The sequence below is a fragment of the Penaeus japonicus genome, unplaced genomic scaffold (genome assembly GCF_977035675.1).
Source record: "Penaeus japonicus unplaced genomic scaffold, GWHDUDI00000001_assembly GWHDUDI00000037, whole genome shotgun sequence".
In the NCBI taxonomy this organism is placed as follows: Eukaryota; Metazoa; Arthropoda; class Malacostraca; order Decapoda; family Penaeidae; genus Penaeus; species Penaeus japonicus.
The window spans coordinates 15,047,415-15,064,914 of NW_028234439.1; the positions used below are offsets into that span (position 1 = coordinate 15,047,415).

Genomic DNA, 17,500 nt, shown 5'->3' on the forward strand with positions numbered 1-17,500 from the left:
TGCAACCAATGGGGTATTATTACTGTAAACAAAATAGTAATAGTCTATATCATCATCCCAGACTAATTCAGCTTTGAATCTATTTAACTGGGCTTGTTACGGTTCCTCGAATGTTTGGATGTCTAGCATCTTTCATCAGTGCAACATAGGTGATGGTATCAGTCTTAAACTTAATGTTGCATTTATTAGAGGCACTTATTAATAAGAAGATAAAGAAGGATACCACTAAGGAATCTCCACCTCCTTCCTATGCTGAAGGAGTTAACACTAACGAGCCTCCTCAAAGGTGATATTAAGACTCAAAAGTCTTTACGTTATAAAAGGATTGAATTTAACCTATCACGTGGTGTTTTTTTTTTTTTTTTTTTAACGGCTGTTACTGATTTAGTCGCATGTATATATATATATATATATATATATATATATATATATATATATATATATATATATATATATATATATATATATACATATATATATATATATATATATATATATATATATATATATATATATATATACATATATATATATATTGAGTATGAAATAAAAATCTAAAATATTCTTTGTTTTTGTTACCTTCATCCCAAAGGAAAAAAAAGTATTTATAAAAAAGAAAATGGAAAAATTCTTATCAGACTCTATACAAGGTGTAGATGTGTTGTTTTCATTTAAAATTAAAACCTTTAAACATGAAAAGGATAGTCCATTTATGGCTTTGATTAAGAGATTATACAAAAACCATACCAGGTGTCTCATCAGAAATATTCTTGGTAAGAGGTGGTGGTCCCTCATCTAGAGAAAGAATGATTCTCTCAATGGATGTGTTAGACGTTCTCCAAGATTATACAAACAGCGTATCGACAGTAGCTCCAGTCTCGTGGCAAGTTTTTAATAATCCAGCTTTATATACATATCTCAAGCGTCGATTAACTGAATGTTATTTATTTGATAAAAACTACTTTTTTTCAAATGATCTCTTACCAGGAGTAGGTGAACTAGTATCTTTTAAATATAAAGGAATGTTATCAGAATGTATTTTTTCCTATAGGGGCTAATACGGATAATTGGCTTTGTTGTATCAAGTTCAATTGTGAGAAAAGAAATGAATACTTGACCTTTTGAAGTTATTAACAACAATGGTAAGCCAAAAATAAATGTAACGTATATGAATGAAAAAAATCATACTTTCTTGAAGAAATTTCTCCAATGGTTCTATCGAAGATAAAGGAAGCTGCTGAAGCATATTTGGATACGAAGGTGAAAGATGGAGTCATCACAGTTCCATCTTATATTAACGATTCTCAGCGACAAGCGACTAAAGATGCAGGAACTATTGCAGGCTTTGATGTTAAACGAATTATTAATGAACCAACGGCCGCTGCCCTTGCGTACGGGATAAACAATAAAGAAGTAGAAAAAAATAAACTAATCTTTGATTTTGGTGGTGGTGCATTTGATGTATCAGTCCTAACTGTGGCCGATTGAATATTCGAAGTAAAGGCCACTGCTGGAAACGCTCATTTGGGAGGCGAAGATATGGATAATATTATGGTGGGCCATTTTGTGAAAGACATCAAGAGGAAATACAAAAAAGACAAATATTAAACAACATAACAGTATCGCCTCTTGCTGTAAAAGAGGAAGTTGAGGAGTTAAATTTAACATACTTCATTTTATGGCAATATTAATTTTTAAATTGTTTGTACCTACATCAACTGCTGCTTTATTAACTAACGGTAGTCTATCCCAGACGGTAGTTCCTGCTGCTGTTAATTTGAAAATAACTCATAGACAAGCAGGATATTTTACTTTGTCAAATGTTCTCAATCGGTCAATGGTTTATACCAATCCGATTGATACGACTCGACACTTTTCCCAATTTGACCAGAATGACCCAGAAGGGTTCGTATCGTCTACGTTATCTGTTCCACTCGTTACTGATGTTGCTAATATGTTGAATGGTTTATCATCAAAAATGGAACATATGGATTTTTTACAGAAATACGGTATGTCTGTTTTAAGATCTAAGATTTTGACAACTACCAAAAAAATGGAACAACCAAAAGAAAATAAGAAGACTACTAGTAGGAAACCATCCAAGAAAAGAAATTATAAGGTTAATCAGAAGAAAAAAAAAAAGACTAATAGAATACAAACACCAATGAAAAAACAAAAATTGTTAAATGATATTTATAAACCCATTCATAATATTGACGACGACGACAGTGACAATGATGATGATGATGATGATGATGATGATGATGATAATAATATGATAACGAGAGGATCGAATAACACTATTACGGTATCTGCCGACTCGTGAGATAAACGAATGAAAAAAAAAAAAAAAATCAAGATGGGAAAATAAAAAAGTAAGAAGCATCAAGCCATTCGTATAAATGATGATTTAACCAAAAGAAAATTATCTAATGAACAGGACCATAGAAATAGGGAACACTATGATAATTTTACTTGTATTACGCTATCTAGCGAACAAGAAGATATAAACTAAGAAAAGATTCAAACTATAATACAGAAACCAAACAAGAGAAAAGATTTTGATAATAATAATATGCCATTCATTACACTAAAAGTTATATTAAATCTAATCGAGGAATGCTTCGGTATAAAAAAGGGAACAATTATAACTTCCATTCATGCAAATGTACGAGATTTTTCCAAAAAACACACTGTATCGGGTAACACTAGTAATAATTATGAGGAGAGAGAGAGAGAGAGAGAGAGAGAGAGAGAGAGAGAGAGAGAGAGAGAGAGAGAGAGAGAGAGAGAGAGAGAGGAGAGGAGAGAGAGAGAGAGAGAGAGAGAGAGAGAGAGAGAGAGAGAGAGAGAGAGAGAGAGAGAGAGAGAGAGAGAGAGAGAGAGAGAGAGAGAGAGAGAGAGAGAGAGAGAGAGAGAGAGAGAGAGAGAGAGAGAGAGAGAGAGAGAGAGAGAGAGAGAAAGAGCGAGCCTCTTGATTTTAATATCCGAAAAGAGATTCAAGAACGATTTTTAGAACTTATCATGGATTCACCTGGCTCGAGAAAAAGTGCAAATATGATTTCAACGGAGAGACATTTACATAATGAGCATTTATTAGAAGCTTTACAACTAAATCCACTCTTTAGAGCAGTCGAAGGTGCAAGTGATCCATTGGAACGTGTGATTATTTTATGGAACATAAACAAATATATAAATATGATGATGATAGGTCTTATTACAGTTGATTTGGCTTCTTTGATAGATAAAAAAAAAGTGCGAGAAAGGCTCTCAGAAGAGGCACTGTCATGAAACAGGACGAATTTAATTATAGAGAAGCTGGTAATGCGCCGGGAGAGATGCGCGACATGATCGTACCCCACTGTATATCAAAATTAACATGTATTTCTGGTAAAAATTCACCTGGAAAAGACGAAAACTGAATTCATAATTTCAGTCATTTTATTCCAAGATGCAAATAAGATTGCAAAAACAATAATCAGAGAAAAATAACTGGTCTTTTGTTCATAAACAAGGAGAAAAATGTCCTACTCCATCCAGAAAGGAAAAAAAACGCCCTTTTCTCAAATAAGGGACTACTGTATATTCTCGTATATGCTCCATATTTAAATGTACTTACAGTGAAATACTCTAGTTTACATGACGAGCGAGCCTTTCACAAGAAGATCACCTTTATTTTATCTGATTAATTGTAAAGAATGTTATGAAGGTGCCCTTTTCAACTGTACCTCCTTGCCCTTCGGAATGTCTGCCCACGTCCCAGGTAATATATACGAGAAATAGTTATACTTGCTAAAGATGTCAAAAATGCGTAATTCATATGTGTAGGATCTATGTTTTCCTTGCTTCTCTAATATCTGTGTACATCTGAGAACATCGTAATAAAGTTGTAAATGAAGCACAATATAACACGTGAGAACAAGGGAGGAAATAATTATCTTTTCCGGCCGCGGGCAAATACACGTTAATAGGAAGAGACGACTTGGAGTGCTTTGGAGAGAGTACCTCCTCTGTAAGGACTGTCTTTTGGCAACGGAGGTCTCTCCCTACGGAAGTGTTGCGAGTTTTATGCGGTGAAGACAGCCTTTCGGTGGCTGTATGTAGATATTTTTCATCTCCTTCTGTAAACACAGGTGTTAGAGCGCTGAAAACTGTAGAAGTATCGGTATTAATCGAACTTTTCCAAAAAATAAACACTTTTACACAAAAAGATATTACAACAGTTAAAAAAGGCTTGCCCTTTTTGTAACAGGGCCCATTTTGAAATCTTTTATAAAAACAAAAACGTTTGGTGATAACATACCGCGATGCATTTGCCGTTTTCATGGTAGGGTTTATAATCTGATGTGCAAAAGACAAATTCACTTAAATTAGTCATTCTCAACTGGGGGATAAATTTACCCTAAGGATAAAATTTACATGGTAGATCTATTGCAATGGATTTTGCCAGACAACATATCAGTACAAATGAGGGGTGGGGGTAAATAGAGCGGCACATCCAGCCGTTGGAGTAAGTGACAGAGGAAGGGTTGAAAATTACTGGTCGAAAGGTAAATAATTTACCCCTACCCCACCCACGTACCCCTCCCCCACCCTACCCCTCGCCCCTCCCCCACCCTACTCCTCGCCCCTCCCCTACCCTCGCCCAAAAAAATCACGGCGTTTAAAAAACTCTCTTTCTTTCTTCGCTGCGGACAGGATTCGAACCTGCGCGGGCAGAGCCCAATGGATTTCAAGTCCATCTCCTTAACCACTCGGACACCGCAGTTATTCTAATACACCATTTCCCTTTCAATTTAAACATAGGATAGCAGAGAAAATGGCGCGAGTGGTGGAGGTCTTTAAAGTGCGTGTGTGGGTGTGGGTGTGGGTGTGGGTGTATGTGTGTGTGTGTGTGTGTGAGTGTCTGAGTGTATTATCTCTCTCTCTCTCTCTCATCTTTCTTTCATTCATTCTTCTCCTACCATTTAACGTATCTATCACGCCTTTAATTATAACACTATTTAATAACGAACACCTTCATTTATTCAAACACAAGTTTAATTACTATTTCAGTCACGAGTTTAAATCATCCTTACCTCTCAACACTCAATACAACTACTTTAAAACATCATAGAAACACTTGACACCCATGTACAGCGACCAAAATTAGAAAAAAAAAAAATATTACATATCCCTACCCCTCAAAAAAAAAAAAAAAAAAAAAAAAAGAATTACATACCCCCACCCAAGGCCCAAGAAAAAATCAATAGTATATATACCACAACCCCAGCACCCACCCCCTCCCCCCGAAAAAAATCAATGATATTACATACCCCCGGAAAAAAAATCAATAATATCCCCCCCCCCCCCCGATAAAATCAATAACCCCCCCGAAAAATCAATAGATTTCTACGGAGTGAGGCATTTTTCTCCTTACTTTTATCTTTCCGTTAATTAAAGATTGTCAGCGGCTCGCAGTCTCCTTTCTCAATAGACGAGAATAAAAAACTATGATTAAAGTAATATTACAGACCTTAAAATAATAGATTAAGAAGGAAGTAATATTGCAATCACACTGGTTATATGGGACAATTGATAAATATATTCCATTATAATTAATTGCTCTGAAATAAACCCAAATTTCCGAGAAAAGTGTGACAGGTATTATTATCATCATTATTATTATTAATGTTGTTATTATCATCGTCATCGTTATTGTCTTTAATATCATTATAACCATTTAATATTGTTATTATCATTATCATCACCCTCATTAACATTATCATCCTTATCATTATTATTCTCATGGTTACCATTATTACCATTATTGTTAAAATTATGTTGTCATCCGTATCATCATTATCATCCTTATCATTATTATCATCATGGTTACCATTATTATCATTATTGTTACAATTATGTTGTTATCCGTATCATCATTTATCATTTTTACTATCATTACAGTCATCATTGATGGTAATAGAAGTATCAGCATGATTATATAAAAGAGGATTAGTGCAACATTTCTGCAATATTTTCACCGTTGAGCGCCAAGCGATGGTGTTGTAGAGGTTATCACAGCTGACAGAGCATAATACCGAGATTTAAGAAAATCGGAATTACAAACAAACATAGAGTTCATGTTCATGTAAGATTTTCGGAATGTGGACGAAAGCTAGCCAGGTAGACACATTTCAACAACTTGCAAACTTAAAAAAATTAGAGCAATTTAAGAAAGCTATTCCGAAGCAGGCTGCTCTGTATTTGGTTGAGAGAGTAAAAGATGTCCAGAAAGCTGCAATTTTGGCAGATAGTTATGCAATGACTCACAAAAAAAAAAATTCTTGTAAGGTCACAAGGTCATGCTGGTGGAAAAGGTAATGTAAGGGACTGGATGAGTAAACAGGAAGAAAGTAAAGTTCCGATACATTTAAATATTGCAGTTGGAGAAGAACAAAGGTCTTCTAAATCACGCTTTTATTGTAAGCAGAAGGAACACGTTATAGCAAACAGTTTAATTAAAGCTTAAGAAAAGGAAAAGTGAGCAGGTTCTTCCGTTTGTGCCCCTGGGAAGAACTCACGCCCGTAAATACGTGTGAAAAGAGCACGACTTTTGAACCATTTATGTTCGATGGTTCGGTTTCTGTTAATGAGGTGAGTGATGTTGAATACCCTGTTCGGATTTTGCGTGACACAGCAGCATCCCACAGTATCATGTTGATTAAAAGGTGTTTTGTCGTGTGTAGAAAACTCCTTTACTGGGGAGCATGTGTTGCTTAAAGGTATTACTGGTGTTGTTACTCTGCCTCTAAGTAAGGTGTATTTAAAAACCAAGATTTTTTTTTTCATGTTTGATTACGGTGGCCATCCAAGACTCTCTCCCTGTGACTGGTGTGACATTTCTGATGGGGAACGATTAGCGGGTTCAAGTGTGGTTCCAGAACCCATAGTGACTTTCACACCAGGTAATGTAGGTAGCACATTTTCGCTCGAGAGCCAGTATCCTGATCTCTTTCCTTGTTTTGCTGTCACCAGAAGTATGTCTCTTAAGAAACAGGGAGACTGTAGTACTGAAAGTGATGTACTTGAGAACCTTTGTAATGATTTATTTATTGATAAACGTTTTGCTTCACCAGATAAAAATGTGTGTAGTCATTATCATTGTTATTATTATCATCATTATTATCATAATTATTATTAATTGCAGTTTTATTGTTAGTGTCATTATTATCATTATCATTATCATAAATATTACTGCTATCATTCCCATTATCATAATCATATCATATGATAATAATGATAATAATTATTAGTAATATCATCATCACCATCTTCATTATCATTAATACCATTATGTTTATTCTCATTATTACTATTACTACTACTATTATCATTGCTATTAGTATCATCATTATCATCACTATCATCACTATCATCATCATCAATTATCATTATTCGATCAGCAAATAACTGCTTTCTTGATATGCCACGTTTTCTATCACCATCTTGTGTCCATTGGTTGTCTGGTTCATTATCATTCTCTTATTCTCTTCTATCTTCCTCTTTGTTTACCAATTTCACCATGCCCCTTCTTTCTTTGTTTTGTCACGCTGCTACACGTGCCGACTGCTTCCACAGCTGCGCGCAGAGCCTTAAGTTTTCTTTGTATTATGATCATTTGTGTAATTACTGCATGCTGTGTCATTGTCAATGTTTATTGTGGTTTCTGTTACGCATACATACATGCTCTCACTCAAACGTACACACATAAGCACACACGAACACCTGCTTGCATAGACACATACACACACACAAACACAAACACAAACACAAACACACACACACACAAACACAAACACACACACACACACATACACACACACACACACAAATTCACACACACACACACACAAACACACACACACACACACACACACATACAACACCACCGCCTCCATCATGGGAGTACTGGTTATCACATCACCATCACCAGCATCCACATAATCACAATAGGAAAAAAAAAAATATTATGATAATTTCATTCTGTTCTTTCTAGCGTGTCTTGAGTGTCTCTTCTTCGCTCGGGAAATAAAAATACAAATAGATATTTATATAGCTAGATACAAAAGCAAGGAAATATATTCATAAGGAAATAAAAATATACATAAAAGAATTATATAATCTGAAAAAAAAACAACTTAATATTCGATTCATAGAATGAACATATACGGAGACATTAATACCGTTTTCTGTGGAATGAAATTTTAGAATGAGTCCTTTTGATTTTTTTCTCTCTCTTTCTTTCTCTCTCTAATTCTTTCTCTCTCTCTCTCTCTCTCTCTCTCTCTCTCTCTCTCTCTCTCTTTCTCTATCTCTTTCTTCCTTTCTCTCCCTTCTCTCTCTCTTCTTTTTCTTTTTCTTTTTTTTCTTTTTCTTTTTTTTCTCTCTCTCTATTTCTCTCTTTTTTTTCTCTCTCTTTCTCTCTTTCTCTTTTTCTTTCTTTTTCTCTCTCTTTCTCTTTTTCTTTCTTTTTCTCTCTCTCTTCCTTTCTTTCTCTTTTTCTCTCTCTTCCTTTCTTTCTCTTTTTATCTCTCTTCCTTTCTTTCTCTTTTTATCTCTCTTCCTTTCTTTCTCTTTTTCTCTCTCTTCCTTTCTTTCTCTCCCTCCCCCTCCCCTCTCTCTCTCTCTCTCAAGAGAAAGAGAAAGAGAACAGGGAGGGAAGAATAATGATTAGAAAAAAAGATCGAGTGAGGCATCGTAAAAAACGCAGAAAAGGAAAAGAGAAGAAGTGAAGAAGAGAAAGAGAAAAAGGTAACAGAGCAAGAGAGAAAAAAAAAAGAGAAGAAGGAGAAATGGCAGACAGAGCAAGGGAAAGAAAGAGGAAGAGGCAAATAAAACAAGAAACAAGAGGGAGAATGAGACAGAGCAAGAGAGAGGAAGAGAGAAGAGGAGAGAGAGCAAGAGAGAAAAACAGCGAGAGAAAGGAATAGGAGGAGAAAGAGGTTGCCAAATTACGGAAGAGGAAGAGAAAGAGGCAGATAGAGTTAGACGGAAGAATAGAAAGAAGGAGACAGACCAAGAAAGAAGAAGAGGAAGAGAAGAGGCAGCGAGAAAGCGAGAGAGAGAAAGAGAAAGAGAGATAGAGAGAGAGAGAGAGAGAGAGAGAGAGAGAGAGAGAGAGAGAAAGAGAGAGAGAGAGAGAGTGAAAGAGAGAGAGAAAGAGAAAGAGAGAGAAAGAGAAAGAGAGATGGAGAAAGAGAGATGGAGAGAGAGAGGGAGAGAGAGAGAAAGAAAGAAATCCTTGAAGCGAAGCGTTCACTCACTGGGGGATTTCAATGCGAAGTCGACGGTTTGTGCGGAGGTGTGTGTGTGTGTGTGTGTGTGTGTGTGTGTGTGTGTGTGTGTGTGTGTGTGTGTGTGTGTGTGTGTGTGTGTGTGTGTGTGTGTGTGTGTGTGTGTGTGTGTGTGTGTGTATGTGTGTGTGTGTGTGTGTGTGCAATGATACTAACAATGAAATAATAATAAGAGCAATAATTAAATAATGTTGATAACAATAACAGTAATAATGATAATAACACAACGATGAAGATGATAATGATGATGCTAATGCTAATGATAATGTTAATGATAGTGTTTACTTAATGATAATGATAACAAAAGTAAGGATAATGATGATGATGGTGATGATATCAACTATAGGGATCATTATCGTCAATGTTATAACTATCATTATTGCTATAATTATTTTTATTGTCATTATTATTATCACTATCATCACTATTATCATTATTACTATTTTCATTCTTGTTGTTGTCATCATAATTATTAGTGTCGTAATGCTGAAAATAATATATTATAATAAAAATAATGCTGATGACGCTATCATTACTAATGATTATGATAATGATAATCATAAGGAAAGTAATGATGACAATGATGACAGTAATTATAATAAGCATGATAATAATGGGAAGGTTAGTTTCAATTGTAGTATTAATGATAACAGTTACTACTACTACAACAACTACCACTATCAATATTGATAATAATAAAATTGATAAACTGCGCCATGGCCGGGAATCGAACCCGGGTTGACCTACTTGGCTGGCAGAAAGGGCCAACTACACCTCAGCCCTGACCACCAGACCACCATGGCACTGGAATGAAGGACGATCTGGGGTTTAAATCTCGCGCTCTCTTGCTCTGTCCCTCTCTCTCTCTCTCTCTCTCTCCCTCCCTCCATTTTTCTCTCCCTCCCTCCATCCCTCTCTCCCTCTCTCTCTCCCTCCCTCTCTCTCTCCCTTCCTCCGCCGAAACTGTTTTCGGCGTTGATTTTTATTATTCAAATGTGTGGAAAATATACGCAATGAAGCAAGGATAAATCAGTGAAATTTTATTTTCCACCAAGATAGGTAATTCTGAAAACACATCGATATCCTAGAACCTTGACAGCGGCGACCTTGCTAGGATATTTTAGAATTTATTATATCTGGACAGAAAATGTTTTTTTCTTTTTTTTTTTAAATTGTAAAAATCCTTTGCATTGCGAAATTTGACGAGGCTTGTTGTCCTCGGGACCCGGATGTAAGCTTTGCTCGTGACGCCAGACGTGTGCCTTGATTGACGGACGTAGAGAGTTCTTGGTAGTTCAGGTTGTTCTGTCGTTTGTTCACCTGGGTCATAGCCCAGTATCTTAATAAATCAGTGATGTGGGTTCGGATTATAGCTCACTATGATCATTTATGATTTTAGACCAATTTATCGCTTCTCTAGAAAAAAAATAATATTACATATCCTTACCCCTCAAAAAAAAAAAAAAAAAAAAGAAAAGAAAGAAAGAAAGAAAGAAAGAAAAGAAGAAGAAGAAAAAAAATAAAATAAAATTACAAACCCCTACCCAACGCCCAAGGAAAAATCAATATTATACATACCACAACCCCAGCCCCCCCCCCCCCCCGAAAAAATCAATAATATTTCAATAATAAATTTCTACTTTTATCTTTCCTTTCTCAATAGACGAGAATAAAAACTATGATAAAGTAATATTACAGACCTTAAAATAATAGATTAAGAAATAAGTAATATTGCAATCACACTGGTCATATGGAACAATTGATAAATATATTCCATTATAATTAATTGCTCTGAAATAAACCCAAATTTCCGAGAAAAGTGTGACAGGTATTATTATTATCCTCATTAATATTAATGTTGTTATTATCATCATTATTAATAATGTTGTTATTATCCTCATTATCATTAATGTTGTTATTACCATCGTCATCGTTATTATCTTTGATATCATTATAACCATTTTACTATTGTAATTATCATTATCGTCACCCTCATTAACATTATCATCCTTATCATTATTATCATCATGGTTACCATTATTATCATTATTGTTAGAATTATGTTGTTATCCGTATCATCATTATCATCATTATCATTATTATTATCATGGTTACCATTATTATCATTTTTGTTAAAATTATGTTGTTATCCGTATCATCATTTATCATTTTTACTATCATTACAGTCATCATTGATGGTAATAGAAGTATCAGCATGATTATGTAACTGAAGGATTAGTGCAACATTTCTGCAATATTTTCACCGTTGAGCGCCAAGCGATGGTGTTGTAGAGGTTATCACAGCTGACAGAGCATAATACCGAGATTTAAGAAAATCGGAATCGCAAACAAACATAGAGTTCATGTTCATGTAAGATTTTCGGAATGTGGACGAAAGCTAGCCAGGTAGACACATTTCAACAACTTGCAAACTTAAAAAAATAGAGCAATTTAAGAGAGCTATTCCGAAGCATACTGCTCTATATTTGGTTGAGAGAGTTAAAGATGTCCAGAAAGCTGCAATTTTGGCAGATAGTTATGCACTGACTCATATTTCTTGTAAGGTCACAAGGTCATGCTGATGAAAAAGGTAATGTAAGGCACAGGATGAGTAAACAGGAAGCAAGTAAAGTTCCGAGACATTTAAATATTGCAGTTGGAGAAGAACAAAGGTATTCTAAATCGTGCTTTTATTGTAAGCAGACGGGACACGTTATAGAAAATTACTTAAAGCTTAAGAAAAGGAACAGTGAACAGGTTCTTTCGTTTGTGCCTCTGGGGAGAACTCACGCCCGTAAATACGTGTGAAAAGAGCACGACTTTTGAACCATTTATGTTCGATGGCTCGGTTTCTGTTAATGAGGTGATTGATGTTGAATACCCTGTTCGGATTTTGCGTGACACAGCAGCATCCCACAGTATCATGCTAATTAAAAGATGTTTTGCCATGTGTAGAAAACTCCTTTAATGTGTTGCTTAAGGGTGTTACTGGTGTTGTTACTCTGCCTCTAAATAAGGTGTATTTGAAAACCAAGATTTTTTTTCTTCAGGTTTGATTACAGTGGCCGTCCAAAACTCTCTCCCTGTGACTGGTGTGACATTTCTGATGGGGAGCGATTTAGCGGGTTCAAGTGTGGTTCCAGAACCTGTAGTGACTTTCACACCAGGTAATGTAGGTAGCACATTTTCGCTCGAGAGCCAGTATCCTGATCTGTTTCCTTGTTGTGTTGTCACCAGAAGTGTGTCTCTTAAGAAACAGAGAGACTGTAGTGCTGAAAGTGGTGAACTTGAGGACCTTTGTAATGATTTATTTATTGATAGACGTTTTGCTTCACCAGATAAAAATGTGTGTAGTCATCATCATTGTTATTATTAGTATCATTATTATCATTATTATTTGAAGTTTTATTGTTATTGTTATTATCCTTTTCATTATCATAATCATTACTGCTATCATTCCCATTATCATAATAATTAATAATAATAATTATTATTAGTAGTAATATTATCACTACTATCATCATTATCAATATCAACATCATGTTCATTATCATTATTACTGTTATCATTAATATCATCTTAGCTATTAGTATCATCATTATCATCACCATCATCACTATCATGTCTGGTTCATTATTATTCTCTCATTCTCTTCTATCTTCCTCTCTGTTTACCAATTTCACCATGCCCCTTCTTCCTTAGTTTAGTCACACTGGTACACGTGCCGACTGCTTCCACAGCTTCACGCAGAGCCTTAAGCTTTCTTTGTATTATGAGCGTTCGTGTTACATACTGCATGCTGTGTCATGTTCAATGTATGTTGTGGTTTCTGTTACACATACATACATACTCTCACTCAAACGTACACACATATGCATACAAACAAATGCTTGTACAGACACACACACATACACATTAGCATAAATACACACATACACACACACACATTTGCATAAACACACACACACACACATACAACACCACCGCCTCCATCACGGGAGTACTGGTTATCCTATCACCATCACCCACATAATCACAATAGGAAAAAAAAAAAAAAAATATTATGATAATTTCATTCTGTTCTTTCTAGCGTGTCTTGAGTGTCTCTTCTTCGCTCGGTTAATAAAAATACAAATAGATATTTACATAGCTAGATACAAAAGCAAGTAAATAGATTCATAAGGAAATAAAAATATACATAAAAGAATTATATAATCTGAAAAAAAACTTAATATTCGATTCATAGAATGAACATATACGGAGACATTTATACCGTTTTCTGTGGAATGAAATTTTAGAATGAGTCCTTTTGAATTTTCTTTCTCTCTTTCTTTCTCTCTCTCTCTCTCTCTCTTTCTCTATCTCTTTCTTCCTTTCTCTCCCTTCTCTCTCAAAAGTGTATTTGAAAACCAAGATTTTTTCAGGTTTGATTACGGTGGCCGTCTAAGACTCTCTCCCTGTGCCTGGTGGGGAACGAATTTGCGGGTTCAAGTGTGTTTCCAGAACCTGTAGTGACTTTCACACCAGGTAATGTAGGTAGCACATTTTCGCTCGAGAGCCAGTATCCTGATCTGTTTCCTTGTTGTGCTGTCACCAGAAGTATGTCTCTTAAGAAACAGAGAGACTGTAGTACTGAAAGTGGTGAACTTGAGGACCCTTGTAATGATTTATTTATTGATAAACGTTTTGCTTCACCTGATAAAAATGTCTGTAGTCATTATCATTGTTATTATTAGTGTCATCAATATTATCATTATTATTCTTAATCGTAGTTTTAGTGTTAGTGTCATTATTATCGTTATCATTATCATAATCATTACTGCGATCATTCCCATGATCATATCATATGATAATAATAATAATTATTATTAGCAATATCATCATCACCATCATCATTATCATTATTACCATCATGTTTATTCTCATTATTACTATTACTACTAGTATTATCATAGCCATTAGTTTAATCATTATCATCACTATCATCAACATCATTTATAATTCTTCGACCAGAAAGTAACTTCGTTCTTGATATGCCACGTTTTCTATCACCATTTTGTGTCTTCAATTCCATTTGTTTGTCTGGTTCATTATTATTCTCTCATTCTCTTCTATCTTCCTCTCTGTTTACCAATTTCATCATGCCTTTCCTTTCTTTGTTGTCACATTGTTTTGTCACGCTGCTACACGTGCCGACTGCTTCCACGGAGCCTTAAGCTTTCTTTGTATTATGATCGTTTGTGTTACTTACTGCATGCTGTGTCATTGTCAATGTATATTGTGGTTTTTGTTACGCGTACATACATGCTCTCAATCAAACGTACACACATAAGCACACACGAACACCTGCTTGCATAGACACACACACACACACACACACAAACGCAAACACAAACACACACACACACACACACAAATACACACACAAACACACACACACACACACACCTACATCATCACCGCCTCCATCACGGGAGTACCGGTTATCACATCACCATCACCAGCATCCACATAATCACAATAGGAAAAAAATAATTTACATTATGATCATTTCATTCTGTCCTTTCTAGCGTGTCTTGAGTGTCTCTTCTTCGCTCGGTTAATAAAAATACAAATAGATATTTACATAGCTAGATACAAAAGCAAGTAAATAGATACATAAGGAAACGGATACATACATAAAAGAATTATATAATCTTAAAAAACAAAACAAAACAAAAAAATGATAATATCCGATTCATAGAATGAACATATACGGAGACATTAATACCGTTTTCTGTGGAATTAAATTTAGAATAAGTCCTTTTGAATTCTCTCTCTCACTCTTTCCTTCACTCTCTCTTTCTTTCTCTCTTTCTTTCTCTCTCTCTCTCTCTCTCTCTCTCTTTCTTCCTTTCTCTCTTTCTTCCTATCTCTCTCTCTTTCTCTCTCTCTTCTCTCTTTCTCTCTCTCTTTCTCTCTCTCTCTCTCTCTCTTTCTCTCTTTCTCTCTCTCTTTCTCTCTTTCTCTTTCTCTTTCTCTCTCTTTCTCTCTCTCTCTCTCTCTTTATCTCTCTCTCTCTCTCTCTCTCTCTCTCTCCCTCTTTCTCTCTTTTTCTCTCTCTCTTTCTCTCTCTTTCTCTTTCTCTTTCTCTCTCTCTTTCTCTTTCTTTCTCTCTCTCTCTCTCTCTCTCTCTCTCTCTCTCTCTCTGTCTTTCTCTCTCTCTTTCTCTTTCTCTTTCTCCTCCTCTTTCTTTTTCTCTCTCTCTTCCTTTCTTTCTCTCCCTCTCCCTCTTTCTCTCTCTTTCTAATAATTAGAAAAAAGATCGAGAGAGGCATCGTAAAAAACGCAGAAAAGGAAAAGAGAAGGAGTGAAGAAGAGAAAGAGAAAAAGGTGACAGAGCAAGAAAGTGAAAAAAAAAGAAAAAGGAGAAATGGCAGACAGAGTAAATAAAACAAGAAACAAGAGGGAGAATGAGACAGAGCAAGAGAGAGGAAGAGAGAAGAGGAGAGAGAGCAAGAGAGAAAAACTGCGAGAGAAAGGAAGAGGAGGAGAAAGAGGTTGCCAAATCACGAGAGAGGAAGAGAAAGAGGCAATTAGAGTAAGACGGAAGAAGAGAAAGGAGGAGACAGAGCAAGAAAAAAGAAGAGGAGGAGAAGAGGCAGCGAGAAAGCGAGAGAGAGAAAGAGAAAGAGAGAAGAAGCGTTCACTCACTGGGGGATTTCAATGCGAGGTCGACGGTTTGTGCGGAGGTGGGTGTGTTCTTGTGTGTGTGTGTGTGTGTGTGTGTGTGTGTGTGTGTGTGTTTGTGTGTGTGCGTGCGTGTGTGCGTGCAATGATACTGACAATGAAATAATAATAAGAGCAATAATTAAATAATGTTAATAACAATAACAGTAATAATGATGATAACAATAACAGTAATAATGATAATAACACAACGATAAAGATGATAATGATGAAGCTAATGCTAATAATAATGTTAATGATAGTGTTTACTTAATGATAATGATAACAAAAGTAAGGATAATGATGATGATGGTGATGTTAATTGTAAGGATTTTTATCGTCAATGTTATTAATATCATTATTGCTATTATCATTTTTATTGTCATTATTATTATCATCATCATTATTTTTATCATTACTATTATCATTCTTGTTGTTGTTATCACGATTATTAGTATCATTATGCTGAAAATAATGTATTATAATAATAATGATGCTAATGACGCTATCATTACTAATGATTATGATAATGATAATCATAAGGAAAGTAATGATGACAATGATGATAGTAATTATAATAACCATGCTAATAATGGGAAGGTTAGTTTCAATTGTAGTATTAATGATAACAGTTGCTACTACTACAACAACTACCACTACCAATTTTGATAATAAAAATAATAAATACGCCATGGCCGGGAATCGAACCCGGGTTGACCTACTTGGCTGACAGAAAGGGCCAACTACACCTCAGCCCTGACCACCAGACCACCATGGCACTGGAATAAAGGACGATCTGGGGTTTAAATCTCGCGCTCTCTTGCTCTGTCCCTCCCTCTCTCTCTCCCTCCATTCCTCTCTTCTCTCCCTCCATTCCTCTGTCTCTCCCTCCCTCTCTCTGTCCCTCCCACTCTCTCTCCCTCCATTCCTCTCTCCCTCCCTCCATCCCTCTCTCCCTCTCTCTCTCCCTCAATTCCTCTCTCCCTCTCTCCCTTCCTCCGCCGAAACTGTTTTCGGCGTTGATTTTTATTATTCACATGTGTGGAAAATTTACGCAATAAAGCAAAGGAAAATCATTGAAATTTTATTTTCCACCAAGATAGGTAATTCTGAAAACACATCGATATCCTAGAACCTTGACAGCGGCGACCTTGCCAGGATATTACAGAATTCCCTATATCTGGACAGAATTTTTATTTTGTATTATTTATTTATTTATTTATTTTTTGTAAAAATCCTTTGCATTGCGAAATTTGACGAGGCTTGTTGTCCTCGGGACCCGGATGTAAGCTTTGCTCGTGACGCCAGACGTGTGCCTTGATTGACGGACGCAAAGAGTTCTTGGTAGTTCAGGTTGTTTTGCCGTTTGTTCACCTGGGTCAGAGCCCTGAGTCTTAACAAATCAGTGATGTGGGTTCGGATTATAACTTACTACGATCCTTTATTATTTTAGACCA

At 35.6% G+C, this 17,500-nt stretch overlaps 1 non-coding gene and 1 pseudogene across 1 annotated transcript; one reads left to right on the plus strand and one right to left on the minus strand.

Moving 5' to 3' along the window:
• Positions 1–152: 152 nt before the first annotated feature.
• On the plus strand, positions 153–1,608 carry LOC147467202 (heat shock 70 kDa protein cognate 4-like; annotated as a pseudogene).
• A 3,078-nt stretch (positions 1,609–4,686) lies between these two features.
• Positions 4,687–4,768, minus strand: TRNAS-UGA (transfer RNA serine (anticodon UGA)). The gene has a single exon. It is a non-coding gene; the product is annotated as a tRNA-Ser (tRNA).
• Between the last annotated feature and the right edge of the window lie 12,732 nt (positions 4,769–17,500).